At 36.6% G+C, this 13,748-nt stretch overlaps 1 long non-coding RNA gene across 1 annotated transcript; it reads left to right on the top strand.

Moving 5' to 3' along the window:
• Positions 1-1,117: 1,117 nt before the first annotated feature.
• LOC116658702 lies at positions 1,118-13,100 on the top strand. The gene is made up of 2 exons (XR_004313973.1): positions 1,118-1,471; positions 9,838-13,100. It is a non-coding gene; the product is annotated as an uncharacterized LOC116658702 (long non-coding RNA).
• The last annotated feature ends 648 nt before the right edge of the window (positions 13,101-13,748 follow it).

Here is a 13,748-nt window from a genome sequence, read left to right as displayed (position 1 = left end):
ATCCAGCAAGCAATGACACTCTGCATTAGGAACCAAAGAGAGTGGGACAGCCTGGTGAACTCTTCACCTTACTCTCCCATTTCTTAATCACCTCTCTCTCCTAGTCATTCCGCAGTCCTTGGGGTTGCTCCTGGGCAGGGAATCTTTGTGGATGATAGTTCCATAGCCCAGTGCACTGTAATTCAGAAATGCTCCCACTGAAGAAAGCATGCAGTAAAACAAAGAAGGAGGTCAGTGTTATTACAGGGATAACGGAGCATCTACTCCATCCTTTAATGTAAATGATCTGTACACTTTGGTCATGTAGGCACATTATTATTTTATAGCAATTTACTTGATCCCAAAGCAAAAGTGTACCCACTGGAGCTGAGAACCATTGCTTTAGTATAGTTTTCATATCAAGATCATCAGTGCGAGTTCTTAAGTGTCTTGAAGGGGCCTTTGTGCATGGCAAAAACTACGTCCAGTTACTTAGTTTTTAAATTAAAATAACTTTCATTAAAGTTGTAATTATAAAGGAAACTACCTTCTCATAAGCTTTTAATTTCACTAAGAAATCTTATTCTACTATTTATAAAACTAATAAGCAAAGAGCAATTATTTTCTCTTTTACTTTGATGAATGTTCAGTTAATTCGAGTTGAATAGACTGAATTACTTTAAATAATTAATCCCATTGACAAATTTAGTAAACTACATTTTCCAGAATATTTTAGGCTGCACTTAGAAATTTTATATATTTTATCTTTAAAGCATTTAAAAAACCTTCTGACAACTTGAAATCAAAACCATAACAAGGAAAACCTGTCTATACATTTAAAACAGTCTTGTAAATATAATGAAGTAGGATAGTAAATAAAATGCATCTCCAGTTTTTGTATTTTTACAAACTTAGTCAAGTTCTCAGATACAGTTTTAGCTTAAAATCTCAATTCCAAAATCTACTGCACATTTTAATTTACACTCAGATCCTTTCACTTAGGTTCTATTAAACATTATAAATTCTTTAGATACCAACCCTATAAAGCTACCTCAGGAGCTAAAAAGTTTATTCCAGACCTTGAACTCAAAATATAAGTGATCTTGGGTTAATATATTACTTTCTCATCTCTTTATTTAATTTAAAATTTCCTGTGGTCGATAGACTACATAATCATCAATGGAAGCATATTTACCATTTCAGAGGAGTGAGGTTGACAATTCATGGTAATAATATGATGACTTAAGAATCAGAGGCCAGGAACAAAACGCAAGGGCCACATCACACAGAGGGATCTTGTGAGCCTCCAACTGGCATGCTTAGTTCCTTTTTAGAGTCGCTACGGTATCAGGAGCTTTCAATTCACACACATACCCAGTTCTTACACCCGGTTGGCATAGCCTGAAGTCTGTACACGGAACCTCCACCTCAGCACTGCTAGACTGAATTCCATAATCTTTCAAATTTGGGGGAGTGCATGAGACTAGAGACGGTAAGTTGTATCACTGCGTCTATCTTGTCTTCCTCTGCCCAGACATTTTCTTATCCACATAGTCAGCACTTCTCACAGCATTTCTCACAACTTGATCTGTTTTGAATCCAACCTTATTTTCATGCAAACACTGAGCTAACCTCTCATATCAGTGATAGCTTCATAAACCCTAATTTTATCATTTTCAACAATATTTTTTTAATTGTGGTAAAATATCCATAACATTTTAACCATTGTAAGTGCACAGTTCACTTTGAGTACATTCACAGTATTGTGCAACTATCACCACTAACCATTTTCAGAACTTTTTCATTATCCCAAAGAGGAATTCTATACTCCTTAAACAAGTATTCCTTATTTTTCCCTGCCTGCCCACCCCTGCACCTGGTAATTTTGTTCTACTTTCTATCTCTATGAATTTGCCTATTCTAAGTACTTCATATAAGTAGAATCATATGCTATTTATAATTTTGTGTCTGCTTTATTTCACTTAGTATAATATCTCCAATGTTCATCCACTGTCGCATGTATCATAATTTCATTCATTTTTTAAGGCTGAATGATATTCCATTGCATGTATATAGCACATTTTGCTTATGCATTTATCTGTTGATGGACGTGACATTGTTTCTACCTGTTGGCTGTTGTGAATAGTGTTATTATGGACATTGGTGTCCAAATATCTGTCTGAGTCCCTGCTTTCAATTCTTTGGAGCATATACCTAGGAGTGGAATTGCTGGAATTCTGTGTTTCTTTTTTTGAGTAATTGCCATACTGTTTGCTACAATGGCAGCATCATTTTACATTTCCACCAGCAATGCACAAGAGTCCTAACTTTTCCACATCTTTGCCAACACTTGTTATTTTCTGATTGTTTGTATAACAGACCCATTTTAATGGGTTTGAAGTAGTTTTAATCTGCATTTCCATAATGACTAGTGATGGACACATTTTCATGGGCTTAGACAATTCTAACTGACACGAGAGTGAGTATGGTCTATGGAACGAGTATGGTGTATGGAATTTCTGTATTTAGAAGACTAGGTTAGAATTCGAAATTAAATAATTACCACTATGTGATCTGGAATAATGTAGTTAAACTCTTTGAGCCTCAGTGTCTTCATTTAGAAAGTGAGGGGAATCATATTTATTTTTCAGGGTTTAAGGTGCACACCCAAATAATGTCTTTGTTAGTAATAATATGAAAATAAATTTAATGTTTCATATCAGCATGCTAATTATACTCGAAAAATTCCATATGAAATTCCTGTTTTTCTGACAGCAAAGAAACTCTCTATTTCCCAAGTCATTTAACATCACATTACAGGAGAAATGAAAAGAAGATGGTCCTTAAAGCAATGAAACTAATGATCATAAAATTGAATTTTAATGTATAAAAGTTAAAGTGAAATAAACTATTTAATGTCTTTTTTTTTCTTAAATAAAACACATCCTACATTTTTTCCCCACTTCACTACTCCTAAGAACTTTGGCTTGCTTAAAGTTCTGAGTTAAACAACAGAAGAAATTCTAGACTTCTTGTAATGGGGGCTTGAACAAACTAATAAATCTTGAGCTGCTGGCATTGTTCGGTAGCAGACACAAGGGTGATGTTTTATTTGCTTAACAGAGGGGGGAATTAGATCTGGTTGTGCTGTCTGGGCAGAGTGATAGATCTAACTCCTCTATCTAAATGAGGATCATTATTTTGAATAAATTCTTCTTCTGTGTCAGAGAAAATGGAGCCCAACACTCTGTAATACAGACAAAGGAGAGGAAGGACACGGGACTGCCCACTCCTTTTCAGGCAGAGATCTGTCACAGATGAAAGCAGAATTGATTAAAACATCCATTTTCTGATTTTCTGCCAAGTTACATCACTTGTAGATAAGGAGATGGGCCTGAAAAGTAATCCAGCTACAGTCATTAATCACGCATCGTAGATTCGCCATTGGTGTTTAAGAACTCCCCTTTGGCAGAAGCAACTGATTGCTATGCAGATTCCTGTTATGTCTCTTAAAGCAGCTAAGTATCAGAAACATAAAAATTCTGTACTCATAACTCACTGAGCATATAAGACATTCACTGAACTAGTCCTTGAAGGAATTAAAAAAAATGCTTTTCAGCTTTTCTGATTGAGAACAACCCCTAAGTCTCCCAAGAAAAATGAGTGAGTTTTCATGGATTCCACCAAAATACTTGGGTTAATGATTATGATCATTTGTTCTTGTGTCTCCCTAATGGAAGAGCACACAAGGTAGAAATAATCATTTTTTACAAAAATGAATCAAGCCTGGGGTTGAATTTTCAAACTACTTCTTCATATCTGTGGGTGACCTGGGACAAGATAATCTCAATGAACCTCAAATTCCTTTTCACTAAGAAGGAGATAATAATCTGAGCCACACAGGACTATTGGTACCAAGAAATGTAGTAATGTTGGTGAATGCACCCAGCACAGTGCCAGACTAGCAGGTACTCAAAATAAGTTTTTCTTAATTTTTTTAACCTTTATATATATTATTATTTATAAACTTCCCACATACGTATCATTCATTTCTCTAATTTTATATATAAGCTCTTAAGGGTAGAAAAATCATATCTCCTTTCCTTCTATACTAATTTAGGGGATTGCATGTAGTACTCAATATAGAATGCCTTTTTTTCTAATTATAAAAAGAGTATGTGTTCATTTAAAATTATTTAGAACGTACCTGGACTGTAAAGAAAAAAATTAAAATTGCTCACAATACAACACCATAGAGAAAGCCACTCAGAACTCATTTTGGCATATTTCCTGCTGCTCTTTCCCCCCATATATGTTTTTAAAACTTAGGAGCATGCAGTACTTAGAGATTTGTCATGTGTTTTTCATTTAGCTTTACAAAATGAACATTTTTTCATATCAGAATTTTTCAGAAATGTGAATATTTAAAGCTTCATAACAGTCCACCAACTAAATGTTCACATTTTATTTTACCTTTGTTTTGTACAATTGTTTCCAAATTTCCACTACTATAAATAATAATTCATTAAAACATATTGTACATAAATCTGTGCAAATTTCTTATTATTCCCTTCAAATTTTTTATAAGTGGGATTAAAAGATCAAAGAGAAAGCATATTTTTAAAGCTCATTTTTCTCCTCTAATTAATATGATTTTTACTAATTTATAAAGCACTCATTATATAAGATTCAGGTATTACAAATATCATTATTCCTTATGGATAGCAACCATATCACTTTTGTTACTGCTGTGTTATCAATGTCCTGCATGTAATAGTAGTCCAACACATATATGTGAAATTAAGTTAGCTTGAATTACCTTAAAACCTTAGCACTGTTGACATTTGGGGCTGGATAGCAACATCCCTAGCTTTTATCTACTTGATGCTAGTAGCCCTTCCCCAATTGTGACAACCAAGAATGTCCCAGGTATTGACAAATGTCCCCAGAGGGAAATCTATTACTAGTAAGCAGATTGAATCAGTAATCAAAATCCTCCCAAAAAACAAAAGTCAGTCTATTCAGATTTTCTATTTCATCAAGATAAAGTCTTAATAGTTGTATGTTTCTAGGAATTTATCCATGTCTTCTAGGTTGTCCAATTTGTTGGCATATGATTCTTCATAGTTGTCTCTTCTGATCTTTTGTATTTATGTGTTATTGGTTGTAATATATTTTCTTTCATTTCTGATTTTTATTTACTTGAGTCTTCTTTTTTCTTAATCTAACTAAAAGACTTGTCAATTTTCTTTATCTTTTCAAAGGACTCACTCTTAGCTTCATCGATCTTCTTTATTGTCTTTTTAGGCTCTATTTCATTTATTTCTGCTCTAATCTTTTTAAATTTCCTTCCTTCCACTAACACAGGGCTTCACGTGTCCTTCTTTTCCTAGTCTCTTGAGGTGTAAAGTTAAGTTGTTTATTTGAGACTTTTCTTGTCTTTTGAGGTAGACATTTATTTACCCACGTCCCTCTTAGAAGTTTTACTTTACCCAGCATGTTTTATGTTTTTGATATTACATTCTATATCTTTTAATCTTGTGCATCCCTTAATTAATTATTGTCATCATAGTTATTTTTTTTTACTACTTCTGTCTTTTAACCTTCATACTAGCTTCATAAGTGAGTAATCCACTACATTGTCCATATAGTTACTTTTCCAGTGAGATACATTCTTTCATGTTTTCTTGTTACCAATTAGCTTTTTTTCTTTTAAGCTTAAAATAGTCCCTTTAACATTTCAGGTATGGTCAGTCTAGTGGTGATAAACTCCTTTAACTTTTGCTTATCTGGAAAATGATTTCTCTCACCTTCAATTCTGAATGATAACTTGCTGGGTAGAATATTCTTGGTTCGAAGTTTTTGTTTTTGTTTTTTTTTTTTCCTTTCAGCACTTTGAATATATTGGACTCCTTTCTGGCCTGCAAAGTTTCTGCTGATACTCTTACAGGGATTCCCTTGTATGTAACAAGTTGTTTTTCTCACTTCTTTTAATATTCTCTCTTTGTCTTTAACATTTGACATTTTGATTATAATGTGTTTTGGTGTGGGTCTCTTTGAGTTCTTCTTTTTGAAACTCTCTGAGCTCCCTAGATCTGGTTTTCTGTTTCTTTCCCCAGGTTAGGGAAATGTCTTCAAACAATATTTATTCCCCTCTCTTCCTTCCTTGTCCTCTAGGACCCCTATAATGCAAATATTAGTCGCTCTGATATTGGCCCATAAACCCCTTATGCTCTCTTGACCTTTTTTTCTTTTCTTTTCTTTTCTTTTTACTGCTCTGATTGATTTCTACCACCTTGTGTTTGGCTGATCCTTTCTTCTGTTTCATCTAGTCTGCTATTGAACCCCTCTAGGGTATTTTTCAGTTCTAGGGTATTTTACATTCTTCAGCTCTGTGACTACCATTTAGTACTTTCTAATATTTTCCATCTCTGTTGAAATTCTCACTGTGTTCATCCATTCTTCTCCCCACCAACTCAGTGAACCTCTTTATAAGCATTACTTTGAACTCTTTAGCAGGTAAATTGCTTATCTTTGCTTCATTAAGATTTTATATTATTCTTTTAATTTGAACATATTTCTGTTTTATAGGTTTCCTTGACTTTCTGTATTGGTTTCTATACAGTACATGAAACAACCACTTCTCCCAGTCTTGAAGGAATGGTCTCTTGCAGGAAATAAACCTTGTATTCAGCCCTGCCCCACCTCTGTCTTCTCCCAAACTTCTATGCTTATGCAAACAGGCTATTCTATCTCTAATAGCTCCCAATAGTTGAGGATGTGCCAAGACTCGTCAGCGTCCCAAAGGCGAGGATCTCAGCACCTAGATTCACACTGTTTGGAAGCCAGACCTTCAGGCAGCAGCTTCTAAGTGTATGCAAATATATCAGTCCTGTGGGACTGCAAGTATAAGCCCCACTGGCCATCGGAGCAAGGAGATCTGGAAGTGTTCAGGTTCAACTGTCCAACAGTTGCAAAAACTGGAATTATGGATGAATGTAAAAGCTCTTTTGTGGGAGATATGGGCGTCCTGGTGCAAGGCAGAGGGAGAAAAGCAAGATGTCATCCCCAGCTACATTCCATACAAACAACTCCACGGTCCCGTAGACGTGAGCCAAACCTGAAGCCTACTGCTCAAAATGAAGCTCTAAGGCAAGAGAAGAGGCTTCCTTCGCAGAAAGACTGTGAGGCATGCCTCATACTGCTCTGCACAGTGCCCTGGGGGGTGGCAGCCTGCCATGAACCATCTTTCTGGCTGCCACAGCCCCGTGGGACCCAGGGACTCAAGGCCCCCTGGTCACCAGAGTCAGGTGATCAAAGCCCCCCTCCAGGAGATAGAAGTGTGGCAGAGAGTGACCACAAAGATAGCACCCACCCTTCAAGGTCTCTGTCTAGAAAGAATTACAGTCAGCCTTAGACACTTGTTTAATTAGAAGACTGCCCCTCAGGCTGCAGCCACGATAATTAGCTAAAAGGCTTCCCTCGCTGAAAAAATGATCTCCTGTGTCTGTTGCCTCTTCCTGTGCCCTGGGGATGGCAGCTGTTTAAGAACTTTTTCTCCATTGGTTATAGTCCTATGGGACCCACAAGCATAAGCCCCACTGGCTGCCAGAGCAAGGTGATGCAGTCCCCTGGGATGTAGCTGCAAAACCAGGGATGTGACCTCAATTCTGGGTGAGACGGTTATTGCAGTCCCATGGGACAAAGAACGCCATCAGCCCTGACCTCCAGAGTCAGGCAGTCAGGAAGTGTCCCTTGGGCTGCAACCACAAAGAGCAGGACAGCAGGTGCATGTAAAAGCTCCCTTCTGAGAAATACTAGTGCCTGGAGCAGGGGAGAGGAAAGTTCGATGGCGGTACCCACTAGTCTCTTCGCTGGGGACTGTTCCAGTGGGCTCCCAGATGTGTGTTAAAAAAGATGCCCCTCAGGCCAACACTTTACTACAAGCAGGTGAGCCTCCTTCACTTTAAGTCTGGGTGTGCAATTTCCTTCTGGGTCCCACCGACTCATTCAGTCAGCAAACTGTGTACCTACTCTATTTTATGCCCTGAACTAAAAAGATGGAGTGCAAGGATGAATTGGACATGAATAAACTTTCTCAAGGGATTTATGCTTTAGTGGACTCAGAAAAATTGCAATATAGTATGGTGTTAATAACAATGGTGCTTAAAAAAAAAAAACACTGAGAGGAACAGAAGTTCAACACAGTGAAAGAATTGATGTCTTCCATACACAAAGAGGAATTTTAGCATTTATCATTTTTCTACATTATTAAAACTGTATTTATTTATCTTTTACTATGTGCCAGACATTTTGGTTGGGCTGGTGATACAATAGGGCACAAAACATTCCCCTCAAGAATCTCACGGAGTAGAGAAGAAGGCCGTTAACAACAGAATCAGACATATTAGTACATAATTACAAGTAGTAGTAAGTGTTTTGAAGGAAAAGTATTCTCCTATGTATTATGGCAGGGTATATAGAAGGACACAACTGAGATTGGAGGAGCAAGTGACAGTTAAGCCAAGACTTTCAGGCTAAGCAAGGTAAGCAGGGAAAGAGTACAGTCGAGGCATTCCTGGCAAAAGGAATGGCTTGAACAAACACACAACATGGGAGAGAAGTTGGAATATTTATGTGGATACCAAGGAGACATCAGATGAGATAATATATCCTAAAGCACATTGTAAACCATAAGGCACTAAGTTATGTTAATTATAATCAGCAAAACTATTCTCAAGGATAATTATATAATTAGTTGGTGCTCTACCACATATATTGACCTCATAAATAATGTTATTTGATCCCAGCATGACTCAAGAAGGACTAAGAAATGAATATGGTGCCCTTTTATTTTTCCCTCTGAAGTTTCCACAAAAGAACATTTTAGTGTCTTTGTTATGTGTAATTTTTTTGTTTGTTCTAGAGAAATGGAAGCAAAAATGCCATCTTTCTCTTTAAAAATGTAAGATCATTCACCAATTTCTATTGATTAGAATACAACAGTAATATTCCAATCTATCCATCCTAATCTCTTTTCACTTATATGACTCATATTTGAGCTGATAATCTCATCTCTGAGTTTCAGGAAACCCTTCTCATGTCCTTTCAGTCCCAACCATCATCCACAGTGTATGTGGTCATGCGAGTTATAGTAGAGAAACAAAGTTGATTACAGTACTTTCTTGTTTAAAAATTCACAGATCGAAAAGCACAAGTGTGTTTGTTGATGCTCTTTATACATACAACCCCTAACACATCCTACATCAGGGAAGCACTCCAGGTATTTATTTACTGTGCAGGTAAATGAGATGAGGGGAAAGAAACTGAGATTCTAGAGTCGAGATGGACAAGGACAAGTATGCATAGTGCATTAGCCAGAGGTTAAGTTCAGTACTCAGGGGATTTGTCTTTGGATGTTCAAATCTGATCTTAGTGGTTAGTTATATTCATAAAAAACAAACTGCATATTTAATTTGTACGTTTTGTCTCTTTTAAGTAGCAAAGCAACACCTTCTTTAGAACATCTACTTAATATAATCAAGTGGTATCTTCCTCATCGTATCATCAAATGTGTACATGCTACCTTTGTTAATGAAACACTTTTTCTTTACCTATGCTCATCTCAGGAACACAGAACATAATTCTCCAAATACTTTCCTGGGCTTTCTTAAATATTTTAATCCCATTCAGGATTCATATGACTTCAATGTAACATCTATTAGCTTTACCACGATCTTTCGAGCATTTTAAACCAGACTTTACACCAAGAGCTATCTGCTTTCATGGTGAAATTGTTTGCACGATATGACATGGATTTGGCTGTTTTCACTTTGGTACATTTATTTGCCTTCCCAGGAAGAAAAACAGGAACCAAAGAATCTAATTCCATATATTCGGTTCTTCATTTTTCATGAAAACGTGGATGGGTATGCACTTACGCCAAAGAGATATCTAATACCATCACCAATTTTCTTTTGAAAAGGCTTAGTAAAGAGGCAAGAAGACTGAAATATGGAAGAGGAGAACTTCTCACCAGAACTAGAGAAATTTAGCTCCATCCCTACCAATGAGCCTTAGGAAACACTGCTCCCAGGACAAAATGAAGCAGAGATCCGAAAACTTTCCAAGTCACTGTCACTGCTTAGGTCCAGGGAACAGATGATGACAGCAGAAACTTTCTTAACTTAAAGCTTTGTTGAAACCTTCACTTAACTTGTACGAGGACCAGATAAACTTCTTTCATACTTTGGGTGTGTAAAGCAAGACTCCTGCCAATAATGGAGATAATTATGCTGTAAAAATCCACGGTATCTAACAGCTTGGCCTTTAGGAAGTTACATGTCTTACCAATGAACTGAAAGAAAGACTGTTCCTTTCTCTTTTAGAGATTTGTCATGCAACAGCAGATCAAACGATGTCTTCTGAAGCTCTCGATAGCCCAGGATGGACAGTTAAAATCGCATCTTGCTGCTCTGCATTTCCTATCAATATCTTTTGTAAAATTTTACCTCTCTGTACAAATCAAACTACAATTTGCCATCAACTGAGCTGTAACTGGGAATCCAGCTATATTCTGTAGACCCATATATCATCAACTATCTCAAATAACAGCATGTCTGAACTCAGGGGGCAGTTCTGGCTGATGTATGAGACAGAATGGAACACAGCTTATTCTTTGGCTGCTATATTGACTTTGCTGTATGACAGTAGCAAGAACACATTTTTTATTTTTTATTTTCTTAAACAGGTCTTGGAGAGTACACAAAAGAGGGAAAACGTAGTGATTCTCACAACTCCCTTGTCACCTTAATGTGCTATCAGGAATAGACTATAATTATGGGAATTGTTTTATTGTTTGGTTTTTAAAGACTGTATTTCAAATAATCATTCATTTATTGCATTGTTACAAAAATATCCAAGTTAAGGTTGATGATTATAAGAAAGCAGCCACTCGATATTTAAGAAAATTAGTAGGTAAACCTTTATAGACAGTCTGAGGTTGAGGGACCGACACAGTGAGTATTCAGTATGCTGTACGTGTTTGATATGCATCACTTCATTCAATTTTCCCAATGAATTATTTCCCTGTGAAATAAGGGCTGATGCTGTCCCACCCATATTCCCTCCCCCTTCCTGCTTCAGTGCACACTGTCCAATTTCCAATCTCCAGCAACTGCGTTTCTTCAACCTTTACCCAAGGCCTTTCTCTGACTGCCAAATCCTACAGCACTAGCTTGTGTGGTAGGCAAGGAGGCTGGAATTAACTCCCTGTGGAGCAGCCTTCTTCTAAAGTCTGACATGAGTTGATATCTTCCCCACCCTCCATCCACTACCCCCAACCTTGTCCAGTAACTGCACAGACTTCCAAAATTTCCCCAGTGGGTTTCAGCTCCAAGGCTCACATGTTAACGGCCTCAAAACACACATTTTTGTTGGCTACCTTCTCCCCTCTGTCTCACTTTTACTCATTCCTACTTTTTTTCCTCCACTTTTTAAATAAAGTGCTTGCACTCAAACTCCCATCACAAAGTTAGCTGCTGGGAACACTCAAGGCAAGACATTTCTCTTTTACAGAAGGGGAAACTGAGGTTTAGAAAAGTTCCTTCCCCAGGCTCACACAGCTCCACCCAGGATACAGGCCCAAGACACTGTCTTAAAGGCTCAGCACTTAATCATTAGATACACAACTTCCACTTGGCAAGGTGAAAAGTTCTCAACTTTACCTTCAAGGATGCACTCATAAGCACTCACTGATAAAATTCTATCCACTTGGGCATCTTATTTCTGAATAAAATTGAGAAACATCATTAGGAAAACAAAATACAGTCAAAATAATCCAAGATCCAAACTGATTTCAAAAATAAAATTTGAAAAGGCTGGACATGTGGAGGATGGAGGAAGAAGGAATTAGATGAAGGCAGTCAAAAGGCACCAACTTCCAGTTATTAGATAAACAAGTATTGGGGATATAACATACAACATGATAAACATAATTAACACTGCTGTATGTTTTATATAGAAGTTGTTAAGAGAGTAAATCTTAAGAGTGCTTACCACAAGGAAAAATATATTTTCTCTTTTCTTTTGTATCTATATGAGATATTTACTACATTTACTGTGGTAGTCATTTTATAATGTATGTAACATAATGTAATGTAAATCGTCCTGCTGTACACCTTAAACTTACACAGTGCTGTGTGTCAATTATATCTCAATAACACTGGAAGAAAAAAATCTAAATTCTCACTGCTCAAAAAAATAAAATAAAATAAAAATAAAAAGGCTAGACAAAGCAAGCTACTTGAATTTGAAATGCAGGTGATTCTATTTTTTTTTTTAAGAATTAAAACACAGGTCTTAATGCATGTGCTCGCTTCTGTTCGAGAAATAGAACATGCTCATTATAGTAAGTACCAATTGTAATGAAAAATTCAAATCTGATCAACGTCCAAATATGGGAGTTCCTGGTAGGCTCTCGACAGACTTGCTGAGGATTCTTTATCCTTCTCCTCCAGCTTTGGTGCCACCACTGTTAAAAAAGTGGTTCTCTCCTATGCATCAGAATCACAAGAAGCTTTTAAAGACAGGTGTCTGAACTCCTCTGGACTTAACATATTTAGAGAGGTGTAATATCAGAAGCTCCAAATGAGGTTCTAGAAAGAGGCACAGGGTCATCACAGGGCATGTGTCCTCGCCAGGGTGGAAAGAGACTTGCTGCTCCAACCTGCCTAATCAGCTCCATGGAGGGGAGTAAAGTGATTAAAGAAAACTGAAACTGTTGGAAGCCAACTGGTTCATCTCAGACTTCTTTAAGAAATCAGCTCTTGAAAATTCTTGGATATTTTAATATGCCTGTCAGGAATCTCTGGGCCTCCTTGAATTTTCCCATAAAATTTAAATATCCCAGCAATAATTTTGAGATGTCATCTTCTCTCTACGTGTAAGCAACTTTTAAAATGTGGCTTTATTAGTAGATTTTATTCAACATGCTGGATTAGGAGGATTTGGGTTAATAGATTTTATGCTAAGAATGGTTTATTTCCCAAAAGCTGCTCTAGCATCAAAATAATTGTGCATTTAAATAATGAAAATAATAATAAATTTCTTAAGTTTCAAAATAACTTACACTGTAATTAAATTATGTGGCATTTGGGAAAAAAAGGGAGAATATTGTAAAATTAAATAATATTCAAGGATTTGTAAACTATAATTTCTAAAGCAGAAGAGAAAATTTGAGTATTGTGCTGTGACTAAATCAAGAATGATTTATTAAAAGCTCAAGTTTAGCTGTAGCTCAGCTAAGGTTCAAAGTGGAATCAAGTTTGAGGATGCAACTCCAGAGCCTGGATTAGACGTGAACACTGGAGACATATGACCTGGTTTTTGAAGTATTTGTTTTTCTTGGTCGGGGGTACCCTGAGAAGATGACCCTGTATCGGTTCAGCTTTAGAATTCAGAAAGGCTTAGAATCTAAGACTACGATTGCTTTTGATTTCTATTGTTATTGTTTGGTTTCTGTTGTTTCAAACTGCGTATTTATGAAACAGATTCATAATACCAGGGATATAGCATGCTAAAGAAATCATACTGATTCTAAGCTATCGAAATTTTAGTGTCGATGTGGATAGAGGCAAATTAAAATAATTTTTTAACGGAGAATCCTGCTGTAAAATTGCTGGAAGAGTGCTAAGTTTCCAAGTTTAGAGGTGTCAATTTTATGAAGTTTCTGTTATGATTTTCAAGGAAGCTTATAGTCAGTGAGAAAA

Source organism: Camelus ferus, chromosome 2 (genome assembly GCF_009834535.1).
Source record: "Camelus ferus isolate YT-003-E chromosome 2, BCGSAC_Cfer_1.0, whole genome shotgun sequence".
Lineage (NCBI taxonomy): Eukaryota > Metazoa > Chordata > Mammalia > Artiodactyla > Camelidae > Camelus > Camelus ferus.
The sequence above is the reverse complement of the archived record's forward strand: the minus strand, read 5'-3'. Positions and strand labels throughout refer to the sequence as shown.